Raw genomic sequence first — 14062 nt, forward strand, 5'->3', positions numbered from 1 at the left:
CCCAAAGTGCCAGGACTACAGGCATGAGCCACCATGCCTGGCCCTCCGCATCTTTTCTCTCTGTCTTTCTGAGGCCCATGGCCCCTCCCAGACTCAGTCATAGCCCTAGCTTTTGGGACCCAGGACCACAGTCATTTCTTCTAGTTCCTTCTCCTGGGCCCATCTTTACCATATTATATTGTAAGTGTTGGCTCAAACAACTGCCTCCTACATAGACTCTGGGCCCCTTGAGGGCAAGAGCCCTGTCCCCCTCCTCTGCTGGCCCTAGCACCTGGCAGAGTGGGGCTGAACCTGCAGGGCCTGTGGATGTTGGGCTGAATGATGTAGTTGCTGTTGTACCTTCTGGGTCTCTTCCACCACCTGATCTCTAAATGTCAGGATGCCTCAGGGCTCAGGCATGGGCTTCTGCCCTTCTTGCTCTACGTGAACTCATCCGTTCCCATGGCTTTAAATAGCATCTTGACACCAATGACTCTATCCGCAGCCTAGACCTCTCCTCCGAGCTCCAGATGCATGTATCCACCAGCCTGCTTGCTCTCTCTACCCAGATAAGGCATAAACAGTTCTTTAATATGGCTGAGACAGACCCCCTACTCTAAAACTTGTCCCCATCCCACAAATTCCTCACATTAAACAATTAGCACAACCTTGTCCACCTTGCTAAAGGTAGGACCCCCTGGGTGGTTCCCAGTCCCTCTATTCCCTCATCCTTTTACATCCAACTCATCAGTAGGTGTGCGGATGTTCCCTCCAAGGAATGTCCATAGTCCACCCTTCTTTCCACCTCCACGTCCCCAGCCCAGGGCAGGCCACCGCATCTCTTGCCTGGACCTCTTTAACAGCTGCTTATGTTCATGCCTCTTCCACTCTTGCCACACCCCAAATCTATTCCCTACAGAGCCACTAGAGTGACTTTCCAAAACATAAACTCTATCCTGGACTGCCTGCTTAAACATCCAGTGGCGTCCCATTGCACAGAGGACAAAACCCCTCTGTGGTTTCCACGGGCCGCAGGACACCGACCTGCCTCTCTCCCCTGGGCCTCTTGTCTCTCCCCACATCCCCAGTCTACTCTAGGCAGCTGGTCAGCTTGCTTCTTGTGCTTTTCTCTTTTTTTTTTTTTTTTTTTTTTTTTCCAACACACTAGGCTCTTTCTCACCTCCGGGACTTTGCATATGGTGTTCTCTGCCTGGATCATTTTCTCTCTTCTTGAGGTAGCTGACTCCCTCTCATCCCTCAGATTTCTGCTTAAGATCACCTCCTTGGAGAAGCCTCCCTGACTGTCCTAACTAGAGGAGGTTCCACTCCTCACTCTCCCCACCCTAGCCCAGGACCTGGCACCTAATAGCGGCTCAGTAACTCTTTCCCGAAAGAATGAACAGATGCTGCCCTTAGTTTCAGGCAGACTCCTGTGAGCTCTTTAGTTTCTCCTTCTAAGCCACCAAGGATTCACTCTCCTTTCCCCTTATTTTTAAGTTTTCTCAAAACTTTCCTCATAAACACCATATTGTTGAGTTTCTTTCTCTTCCTAAAATAGCTGCAGAACTGGACAAAGACTGGCTATCTGCTTCCTAGCTGTCCCTTTCAGTTTCAGGGTTTACGTGCTAGTCATTGCAGAGGATCACTGGGGAGAATGGAAAATTACCAAGAGGGAGAAGTGGCAGAATCCAGGGACTCACCGTGTTCTTACACCCATGGTCCTCAGTCTATAGTTAGCTTCTGACTTCCTTTCTTGGCAAGATCTATACCAGCTATCTAGGACAGTCCCAATTTCAACTGTTCTGTCCTATTGTCCCACTGTGTATCATGAATTTTCTTACAATATTGGCTCTCTCTCTTTTTCCTCCCACTCTCCTTTTATCCCATGAGGGCAGCCTTACTTAAACAACCCCCACACTCAATGTTGAAAGAGCTGAATTCAGTTCAAGTCTTGCTCAACCACATAAAATCTGCACGACTTTGGGCAAAGCACTGATCCTCTCTCAGCTTCCGTTTGCTCACCTACTGAGAGGGATAAGGTCAACAGCTCCATTCCAGGATTTGGCAGGGGGGGTTGTGACTGGAATAGCATGTGTTGAGCACTTGGCACCCATAGCAAGTCTCCCTTGCCCCTCAGGATGAATAATGGAGTGAAGTAGTCTTTCAGCCAAAGGACTGTGGGCTCCAGCGAGTAATGTAATGCTTTACCCAAACAGTGGAAGTGTGGAAGTGATGTGGATATTGGGGGACTGTTATATTCTCTCGGTTCAGCTGTGGCCTCAGTGATGAGTCAGGTCATGTCTGTAGATAGACAGCTCTGTCTGCATAAAGAGGAGGTGCCCAGCTCCAATCCCTGGGGAAAGGTTGTATCTTTATTGGAAACCAGAGCTCAGAAAACTAGCCTTAGGGAGATGGAAGAGGGCCCCGACTTGGGAGCAGGGATGCATCTTTCAACAGGGGTCCCTGAACAGATGGTGCCCTCCGTATGGAATCAGGAGTCAAGCATAGCTTGAACGTCTGACTGTCCAGGACCCACCTCGAAGCGTGCACTTCCCCTGCCTCACCCTGAAGCCTCCCCTGAGTCTTATCTGAATGCCTTGGCTCAGGCTCTGCTTTTCAGAGGGAGGACTGTGCCACCTCCTGGGCCAGAGTGTTAAGGGGTGACCAGTGCCCCTGAGACCACCTTGGCTACAATCTCTCAAGGGAAAGGTGCATCTTGGTGAATCCAAGGGACAGGGTAGGGATCATGCAATCCAGCTGCTTCTTTCTCCCCACCAGGGAGGTCTTCATCCAGTGCCAACCTGGTTAGGTCTACCTCGAGCATGTTTTTATCGAAGGAGCTGGCACTTTCTTTCAAATGTCAGGGGCATTGCAGACCACGCAGGTTTCACCTCCTCCAGGCCCTTGCCTAGCAGGAGAAAGGTCACTTTCAGGCATGTCCTCACACTCCCTGCACTCGGGTTTGCCTTGGGCCATGCCGGGTCAAAGGAAGCCTAGAGACTGGGCTCCAGGACAGGCTCTGTATTTAGCAGCCAAGTGACTTGGAAAGGTCACCTGCTGTCTGCTTCCTCATTGTCAATGGAGAAAACAATCTCTGTATTAGTTTTCTGTGGCCGCTATAACTAATTACCACAAATTATAATGACTTATATTTTATTTAATATATTTAATATTTAATATCTTACAGTTTTTTGAGGTTACAAGCCTAAAGTAAGTTTGATGAGGCTAAAATCAAGATGTCCACAGGGCTGTGTTCCTTCTGGAGTCTCCAGAGCAGAATCCATTTCCCTGACTTTCTAACCTTCTAGAAGCTGCCTGCATCCTTTGGCTTGTGGTTCCTTCCTCCATCTTCAGAGCACATCACTCCTACCTCTGCTGCCCTTGTCACATCCCCTTTTCTGTGTCTGACCCTCCATCGTCTGCTCATAAGGACCTTTGTGATTACATCGGGCCCACCCAGATAATCCAAAATAACCTCCTCAACTAAGACTCTTAACTTAGATACATCTTCAAAGTCTCTTTTGCCATGTGCGGTTACATGTTCCCAGGCTCTGGGGTCTAAGACATGGACATCTGTGGGGAGTCATTATTCTCTCTACCACAGCCTCCTTACCACATAAGCTGTTCTCAAACCGCATCCATCTCCAGGCTTCAGGAAGGACCTTCTCATCTCATCGCAGGCCAAAGGGCCTGGTCCCCTAAGGATGAGGCCTGGTCCCCTAAGTACTCCTAAGGATGGAGAGTCTGAAGATACCTTTATTTGCCTGTTTTCTTTGAAACAGGTCTTGCTCTCTCACCCAGGCTGGAGTGCAATGGCAAGATCTCAGCTCACTGCAACCTCTGCCTCCTGGGTTCAAGGGATTCTTCTGCCTCAGTCTCCCAAATAGCTGGGATTACAGGTGCATGCCACCACACCTGAGCCTTTTTAGTAGAGACGGGGTTTCACCATGTTGGCTAGGCTGGTCTCAAACTCCTGACTTCAGCTGATCTGCCTGCCTTGGCCTCCCAAAGTGCTGGGATTATAGGCATGAGCCACCATGCCCAGGCTGGTTGCCTGTTTTAATGTTGAAGGCTCTTAAAGGGAGTTATAACTGCTATCTGACACATCTTCATTCTGGCAAAAGGGATCCATGTAGCTCTGCTGTATGCATTTTCCAAATTCAGTGTTTAGTGGGGGAGCCACAGAATCATCTCAACTGCAGAGGGTGGAAATCTCATGGGAGAGCCAGAAATGAAGGTGGGGTTGGAGAAAGGGAACCGGCCTCCTCAGAGCATCTGCTCCATGCCAGACCCTCACATGCATACCTCATTGAATTCTTACCACAATCCTGTGAGGAGCTGAGGCTCAAGGGGGCTGAGTCATGCTAAAAAGGTCAGCAAGTGGCAGAGCTGAATGGGGGTTGGGGAGTTTTTCTGATTCTACCACAGCACCACGTGGGGTTGGGGTCACCTAGGCTCTGGCTTTGTACATTGCCAGTGTTTCTTTTCTCCTGGCATCAAAAACAACTCCAAGGAGAGGACGGTTGTTTATGGTGAACAGGGCTATTTAGAGAGGTTAGAGGTGTACATTTGTAGATGAGATTTAGAATGTATGGAGAAGGAGTGTGTGTGTGTGTGTGTGTGTGTGTTTCATTAACCTCCACTTACTTCTGGATACTGAATGGAGAGGAGAAGGAGGATCATCCAGTGAATTGGAGTTTAAGATTGTCAACAAGACATCACTAGGAACACCTTTTGCATGCCCTATGGATAAGTGCAAAGCATCCCTCGAAACAGTGGTTTGAAATCACAATCACCATCTAGAGAGATGTGTTAGAGACCTGGGTCCTTGGGTGGAAGAGATCTGTTGAGAGAGTCAGGCCCTTACCCAAGCATGGCTATGGGGAAGTCCAGCAGAAAAAGACACAACCCCTGCCCTCAGGAGGCAACAGGTCTGAAAAGAAAAGGAGGCAAGAGCCCCTACCTTCAGGGAGATCCTAAAGTGTGTGGCAGATGGAAAAGAGACAGTCCTGCCTTCGGGGAGCTTCCAGTCTGAGAGGTAAGATGAGACACATGGGCACTAAAACACCACCATAGACAGAGGTGTTCCCCAAACTCACAGACCCAATGGTTGTAAGAACACAGTCAGAGGATAGAGCAATTAGATGTGAGCCTGTGAAAGAGGGAAGGTTCCAGAAGATGAGTCTGGAATAGAAAGAGGAATCACTGAAGTGAGGAGTGGGCACCAGAATGGGGGGTACTCTGTGAAGGCGGGAGCAAGCCAGTCAATCCCTGGGATGGGGGACACCCAGATCGGCTTGAGTGGCCATCACTTCTTTAACAAGATGGGCCAAAACCAGGGTCTAGAAGATAAATACACACATGGCTGCTCCGTGCCTTCAGAAGGGTGAAGACCGCTGGCCCCGACTTCTAGAGTGGTTCCTTACCCTGCTTTCACTCCCGGTCCCCTGCCCATGGGTGCTGTATGCCAGAAAGCACAGACCCTGGGAGCCACTGCTCCCTTACAGGAGAGGCCGCCTGAACACAACTGTCCCACATCCAGGCAGAAATGGTGCACAGTGCCACGTTCCACTCTGTCTGCTAACCAGGAAACTGATTTCAGGCTGGATAAGGGGACCCTTGTACAATCACTTTTCTATTATCTTCATGTGGCTTCTCCAGAGAGACCAGGTTTTCATGGGCCTATGAGGGACTATCAACTTCAGTTCAGTTTAGTTTAACAAATGTGTGTTGAGCATTGCTGACACTCTGCCCTGTTTCCAACATGACTAAGCATTTCACATACCATGGTAGGAAAAAAACAAACCAAGAGGGTCGCCCTGACTGGTTCTGGTCCCCAAAATAAGCCTTGACTATTTCCCAGAAACTTGGCCTCTCTAAGAAAAACCATTTGATCCCTGACTTTTGCTCTGCTGAAGTCTGAGGATACGTTGTGACTCTGATGACCATGTGAGAAAGTTGCCGTTTTCCACCGTGAAGAAATGGTACCAATGTAAACACAGTCATCTAGGCCATTTGGGACTTTTTCCGTTAAACATTTGTGTTTTGTATTTGGTGAGCCAGTTTTGTTTGAAAGCTGACTCCCTTCCACTCTTTGTGAGTGAAAGTTTGTTTACTTCTCTCTCTGTCTTTTTTTTTTTTTTTTGTAGCTAACAATAATTTATTGTATATTTCAAAATAGCTAGAATTTCAAAATAGCTAGAAGAGTTGATTTGACGTGTTCATTGTTTTCTTCTCTTTTCTAAATGTATTAGTCTCTGGTCCTCCTTTGACAGCTTATTCCTGGAGTTTCTACAAAGCTATTGGCTGCCTGGCTCCTACCAAGGGAGCAGGCAGGCAGGTAGAGCTCACAGTGTACCTTACCCCTTGGATCTCATCTGCAGCCCACCCTCCTCTGGCTCCTCTGAAATGTCTCCTGTGCAACGATAAAGCTAAATTGATTCTTGCCAAGTCTGTTTCTGGTTCTGGTTCTGATGGTGCATGGCCAATTGTGCCCACATTGGTAGCAGCAGGAGTAGAATCTGGGTTTGATGCTATGGCCTGACCATGACATGATTTCTGTCAGGTGCAGCAGACAGGGTTTCTGGAATCTGACTCCTCTGGTAGTATTTTCTGGTGAATGTGTTTGTCCAAGGATTCTGAGATTTCTTGGAGTTTGAGAATACAAGGTTGAAGAAGTTGTTTGGAGTCTCTGTGACTGTTGGAATTCTCTGTGGTATGCGTTTCATGTTGGTGTCAGTAGGTTCTTTTCATTCCAAGTTCAGAGCTTCCTTCCTTATCCCTAAGTTCTGGCTTTTAAAGTTATTATGGTCCAAATAGCTATTGATAGCTACAAAGGTAAATTCCTATAGCTAAGATAAAAGGAAAATCAGCTTTCATTAATTTCTCTAAATAATTAAATGATGCTGGGTGCAGTGGCTCATGCCTGTAATCCCAGCACTTTAGGAGGCTGAGGCAGGAGGATTGCTGGAGCTCAGGAGTTCAAGACTAGTCTGGGTAACATAGTGAGATCCCCTCTCTACAAAAAAAGTTTTAAAAATTATCCAGGCAGGGGGGTGTGCATCTGTAATCCCAGCCAGTCAGGAGGCTGAGTTGGGAGGATCGCTTGAGCCTGGGAGGTTGAGGGTGCTGTGAACGGTGATCGTGTCACTGCACTCTGGCCAGGCATCAGAATGAGACACTGTCTCAAAAATTAATTAGGCCAGGCGTGGTGGCTCACTCTTGTAAGCCCAGCACTTTGGGAGGCTGACGTGGGTTGAGCACTTGAGGCCAGAAGGAGTTCAAGACTAGCCTGGCCAACATGGCAAAACCCTGTCTCTAATAAAAATACAAAAAAAAAAAAAATAGCCAGGTGTAGTGGTGCACACCTATAATCCTGGCTATTCAAGAAGCTGAGGCACAAGAATTGCTTAAGCCTGGGAGGTGGAGGCTGCAGTGAAGCGAGATCACACCACTGAATTCCAGCCTGTGTGACAGAGCAAGACTGTCTCAAAATAATAATAATAATAATAATTAATCAATTAAATGATTTAAAAATAATGTCTCCAGAAATTTTTATATGAGGTTAACAAGGGAGCATTATTGCAAGGATGTGGACATAAAAAGAGAGAGATTGCGCTGCTAAATTCAGGAGATCTCCAAATTACTCAGATTTTCAACAATGATGCTTCTTCCTAAAAGACCTAATGGGGCTTAATTATGTGTCTTATCATATGTCATTTATTTCAAATGTTGTCTCTAGGTTTAAATATCCTTGTCAATTGGTGACATTCTTAACCATAAAGATAAAATTAAGGCCCTGGAGATTTGTTAATGTCCCACTCTCTCATACAAATCGATTGCACATTATACCTTAATAGAAGACTCCATTCTCCTCCATTCTAGCTGATTAACCAGAACCATTTAATTTTATTATACATGGGTGATATTTCCGTTTTCCTTCCATATACTAAAGGTTCCTGCTACAAGCTAAAGATCAGGACTATTGATATCACAGGACATAAACACCCATGGATACGGGCTTCCCTCTATAAGCTGACATTGGACCTGTTAGACTGAACCAAGGGACTGACTCAGATTCTGTAGAGTAGTTTTGGTCTAGACTCTAGAATAGGGGTCAGAAAACTGGCTGTCAGGTTTTGTTTTGTTTTTTTTAATAAAGTTTTTTTGTTTGTTTGTTTGTTTTTGTTTTTGAGATGGAGTCTTGCTCTGTCGCCCAGGCTGGAGCGCAGTGGCGCGATCTCGGCTCACTGCAAGCTCCGCCCCCCAGGTTCACGCCATTCTCCCGCCTCAGCCTCGCGAGTAGCTGGGACTACAGGCGCCCGCCACCACGCCCGGCTAATTTTTTGTATTTTTAGTAGAGATGGGGTTTCACCGTGTTAGCCAAGATGGTCTCGATCTCCTGACCTCGTGATCCGCCCGTCTCGGCCTCCCAAAGTGCTGGAATTACAGGCTTCAGCCACCGCGCCCAGCCTTAAATAAAGTTTTATTGGAACACAGTCATGCTCTTGGGTCAGTATTCTCACGGCTGCTTTCCTGCTACAAGGGCCATGTTGAGTAGTTGCATACAGAATGAGAGCAGCTGATCAGAAAGCGTACAATTTTATAGAAGAAAGTTTGGTCTACCTAACCCAAGACCAACAAAACAAAAATGAATTACCTAGGACTAAGTGGAATAAGAATTGGTTTCACTATGATCGATATTATATTTTAATTAATATCAGAAAAAAATCTGCTTACTCTATCTCTCATTCTCAATTTAACATATTATACCTACACAAACTGGAGTAAGGCACTCTTTTTAAAAAGATTTTAATAATATATTTTATTTGACCCAATATACCCACAATATTAACGTTTCAACATGTAGTCAATCTACAAATTATTAGTGAGATAGCTAACCTTTTTTTTTCCAACCTATGTCTTCAAATCCAGTGTTGGTTTTTATATGTACAGCACATGGGAGCACTCTTTAAATGTCACTTCGTCCCAATTGAACTTTCAAATTTCAAAAGGAAAAAAAATCCCATGGGAAATCTTAATATAGATTATAAACTAACATATCATTAGGACAATTTTAAAAGAAGAAAAAAACCCTACATTTCCTGGCAGGCTAGGAATATTAACAAATACGGCAATCTTAAAGAAAATAGCACTGATAAAATACTTCATACATAAAAGCAATTTCTTCCTAGCCCTAAGGGCTTTACAAAGCCTCCGGACAGAAGTTCACTGTACAGCCTGATCAGATTATAATGACCTGTATTGATTGGACTTGTCTACAGAACAGTACTGATAACTCCCGCAGCCCTTGTTACAATCTTGTGTTTAATGTTGGGGTGTCTTAGGCCTCAGAAGCAGGCCTTAGACAATAAAAATATACTCTAAGCTTTCCCCTTCTCTGGTCATAAAGAAATCCCCTGACCTACCTTGTCAGATTGTAGGTCCTAAGACCCCTGTTTTAAAAGAGAGTCTGCCCAGCTCCCTGGAGGAAGGAATGTTGTGTACAGGCCAATAAGAATCTGAACAGACAGCCCTTGCTGGGTTTCCCTATTGCGTCTATTAGTATTAGACCACACCCGTCTTGTCCAATCACATTTTTACATGGTTGTCAATCATGACTACCCAATGAAGTCTCCATAAAGGCCCATGATGACTGAGTACAGGGCACTTCCAGGTAGCTGAGCATGTGGAGGTTCCTGGAGAGTGGCACCCCCAGGGAGGGCATGGACGCTCCAAGCCCCTTCCCCATACCTTGCCCTGTGTATCTCAGCATCTGTGTACTTTGTAATATCTTTTATAATGCACCGGTAAATGTGTTTCCCTGAGTTCTGTGAACCTCTCTAACAAATTAAACCTAAAGAGGTGAATGTGGGAACCCCAACTTGAAGCTGGTCGGTCAAAAGTTCCAGAGGCCCAGACTTGTGGTTGGTGCCTGAAGGGGCGGCAGTCTTGTAGGACTGAGCCCTCAACCTGTGAGATCTGATGCTCTCTGCAGGCTGAGAGCATCAGAATTGAACTGGAGGACACTCAGCTGGTGTCCATTGCAAATGCTTGCTTGGTGATGGGGAGAGACCCACACATTTGGTGGCAGAAGTCTCCTGTGTTGATGGTGGTCATTGTGTTGAGTGAGAGAACAGAACAAGCACAGTTTATGTTTTTTCCTCTTATCAGTGCTTTCACAAGTTCCTTTACTTTTTATGATCAAATATCCTATGTTATAAATTTGAGGGGAAAATTGGAACCAAACAAATTAATATAGCTTATTCACTTCTAGAAAGAATGAATGTTTATGATCATGTTATTTATATAGATCCAATGAGAATCTGTCCTTTTTCTTACCAGAAAATAATTGGATACTGACCATGCCAAAATTCCATTTAATTAGGTATGTGTTAAAGAAAAAAATTATCCAATGCCACTTGTTGAAGTGTGTAAGGATGTCTTTATCCAAGATCATTATGACAGGTACAGGAACCAGGGCAATGGGATCTTGCAGTTGCGGGGAGAGATTGGGCTCAACTCTAAATACAGCATGGGCAGGTGGAAACCAGTAGCTAAGGACCAGGGGGTCAGTGGACAGAAGTTACTAAGAGGAAACAGGAGTAAGGGGGATCCTGGCTAAACAGACCTAACAGGATTCTTGCTGCAGACAGGCCAGGGTGATCAGATATCCCCTGGGGCATGATGAAGGACAAGGAACCTGGTCAGATGTCAAGGGTGTCAGATGTTGAGGATAGGGTGTTCTTGCTAAATTGACTTAGCAGGGCTCTTTGCTAAAACTGGATTTTACAAGGAAGTGCACAGATGGGCCTAGGAGAAGATTCAGAAGCCTGACTGAAATTTGACCAAGCAAAGAATTTTTGCTATATGATAAGCCATTATTAAGGAATAAAGACTACATTTCACATGTGGAAATGACACCTATGAAGTCCTCTAGAAAACTCTGGTATGGCTTTAGAAATGATGAAATTCCAGCCTTAGAGGTAGTAAAATAAATAAATAAATAAAACCTACATTTCCTGGCAGTCTAGGAATATTAACACATATGGGAATCTTAGAGAAAATGGTGCTGATATAAAACTTCACACATAAAAGTAATTTCTTCCCAGCCCTAGGAGCTTTACAAAGCCTCCAGACAGAAGTTCACTGTAAAGCATTAATATCATGTGGCTCTGGTTTCGCTAGCCATACAAAAAGAAAGTATTTATTTCATCAACACCTCCTGTTATGTCAATAGAAATAAATTTTGGTCAAATAAAACAAAATATCAATTTGATGATGCTGCATCAGGAAGTTATTAAGCAACATATACGGTTAAACCCATGCCTCAGTGGCAAGGACTTGCCCACAAGGAAGGAAAATCCGTAGACGCAAAGCCCAACTCTTTACTCTGCTGGCTTCATTCATGACCAAGTACCACTGCGGGGTGGGGATGGGGATAATTTGCATCTGGAGATAAGCCAAAAATAATAGGTTATCCTGACTGGTTTAAGACTTCAAAATAATAAGCCTTGGCTATTTCCCATAAATTTGGATTCCCAGCTGGGTGTGGTTGCACACACCATTGATCCCAGCACTTTGGGAGGCTGAGGCAGGAGGATGGCTTGAGCCCAGAAGGTCGAGGCTGCAGTGAGCCCAGATCACGCCACTGCACTCCAGCCTGGGTGACAGAGTGAGACTCTGTCTCAAAAAGAAAAAAAATTCCCTGACAAAAACAATTTCATCCCTGATTTTTGCTATGCTGATAAGTGAAGATGTGTTGTAAAAATGATGCTGATCTCCACCAAACATGATAAACTTGGGTCATTTTTTTTTCCCCTTCAAATACTTGTTGCGTTTTGCATTTGACGAGCCAGTCATTCTGAAATCTGACTCGCTTCTGCTTTTCACAAGCAACTGTTTTCTTCTCTAAGTGTTTCTGCCTCTGAGTCTTCAACAGCTTCTACTGTGTGCCAGTACCATCACCAAGCTGAGGATTTGGAGATGATTTGAATTCCTGCCTGGCAGAAGTCCACCCTCTGGAGGAAGAGACTACTTGTAAAAGAGAGAATTCTCCTCAAGTATTTGGTGGGGCATCAACACCACCTCTGTTTGCTCTGACAAGCCATGCAAAATGAAGGAATCCTCAAAACCACTGTGCCCAAGGGGCCAGCCCAGGCTCCCAGGAACTTGTTTTCTGAATGGTGGTAATGTCCACCCTCTGGCTCCTGATCCAGCCTCATCTTGTGCCTCCCTCGAGCTCCCTCCCGCTAATTCCATGCCTCAACCACTCTTGAATTCTTCTGGTTCCTGGAACATAACAGCCTCTTCCTGCCCCAGGTTTTTGCACAATTTTTTTTGTGTGTAGGGATGGTAGGCATGGGGCAGACTAACACCTGCCCTTCCTTTGTAATACATTACTTGTTTTTCTTTGTTTAATGTCCATCTTCTTTGCCAGACTGTATGCTTCATGAGGACAGGGACTGCCTCTCTGTTCCCATTCACCTTTCTGTCTACCGTCTACCTCAGTGCAAAGCAACTAGTCTAGTACACTTGCTTAATAAGCATTGGTTGAACACTATCAGTGTACTGTGGGGCCTAGAAATGTTTGATTAGGGAAATTAAGTCAGGAAGCTTGTTTTGTGGTTTTATGGCACCTCCTGGGTCAGTTCTTCACAGGGTAACAAAAACTATTGAATGAGATGAAATTTTGAGAACATCAGGGTTTAAACTCAAAATATAAGAGTGTGAAGTTATGCACCATTTTGAGATAATTTGTTCATTTATTCAACGAGTACTTTACTGAGCATCCACACACAACATATAAAATTATAACTGAGTCAGGTGTTAAGGAGAGAGGTACAAAGTGCCCTGACAGCCCTATAGCGGGTTTTCTGTCACCTGGAGACTGCCTTTTCCGCAGACAAGGTGCCTGCTGAGCTGCAATCTGAAGGATGAGGAAGAATAAAGCAGTCAAAGAAGAGCAGTGTTAGGCCGCAGTTCTCCATCCGCAGTTCTCCATCTGCAATTCTCCATGGGTAGCCTGCATTTCCTGCACAGCTTATGGGCAGAGGCACTGGCTTCTTTGTTCTAGGCAATCTTTTTAGTGATATTTTTACAGCAAACAGCCTTGGAAGATAGAAATAGTGTCCCCCTCCAGACCAAAAGGCAGATTTGTTTACTGTCCAGTAATAAAGATAATGTCTCCCTTATCTTGGGCTGGCCAAGGTGAGGAAGGCTTACTGCTCATCATGAAAGATTTGGGTTCCTTCAACTAGGGATTCCTCTGCTGTGATGTAACTCATTGCATTCAAGGCATCTACCTGGGCTCCTCCAGCACTGCCCTTGTGAGACTTGGGGGCTAAGGGGAACTGACCCAAACATGAAGTTCATGCTGCTTGCTGTGCCATGGATAATAAAGTCCTTTGTCTCTGACCTAGGAGTCTCATGTCTTCTGCCAACATCCACGAAACTGTAGCTATCTCATTAATTTGCAAGTAGCATAAAATCTCAGATCTTTCATCGTTATTTACAGGCAAGTGGATGTCACATATAAAGGCCCTGTGGCGGGAGTCAGTAGAGCAAATATAAGGATTTAAAAGAAGACATATAAGCATGAGTGGAATATAGGGAGTGTGGGGGTCACAGCCTGTAATAAGGCTGGGAGGTGGTGAGACTATGAGACCCTTGGCCAATCCTGCTAACACAGGCCCGGGGGTATCTTGGCCATTTGTTGTTACAAAGCTGCCTTCAGGCAGAGCATGTGGAATTAATAAACTGAGCTTGAGGGAGCATAGGACAAGGCTTGGGCCAATCTAAGCCTATGAAACAATTTTTAACAAAGGGAGATAGTGAAAATAGGAGGTGTTTTCTTAACATCCTGTGCTCTGTGATGAAAAATTTTGCATCTGCATGTCACTTCATAATATCACTATTAGAAATTAGAAGTCCTCCTCTCAGTGCCCCAAATGAACAAGAAGAAGCTATCATTGACTGTCATTGCTGTCAATCATCTTGGGTACAAAAGGAGGCAGTCATCTTAAAAAGGAAAAGTGATGCCCCTTTAGTATTCACCAAGCGTGATTCTGGACAAGCCACTTTT

This window comes from Pongo abelii, chromosome 1, assembly GCF_028885655.2.
Source record: "Pongo abelii isolate AG06213 chromosome 1, NHGRI_mPonAbe1-v2.0_pri, whole genome shotgun sequence".
NCBI lineage: Eukaryota > Metazoa > Chordata > Mammalia > Primates > Hominidae > Pongo > Pongo abelii.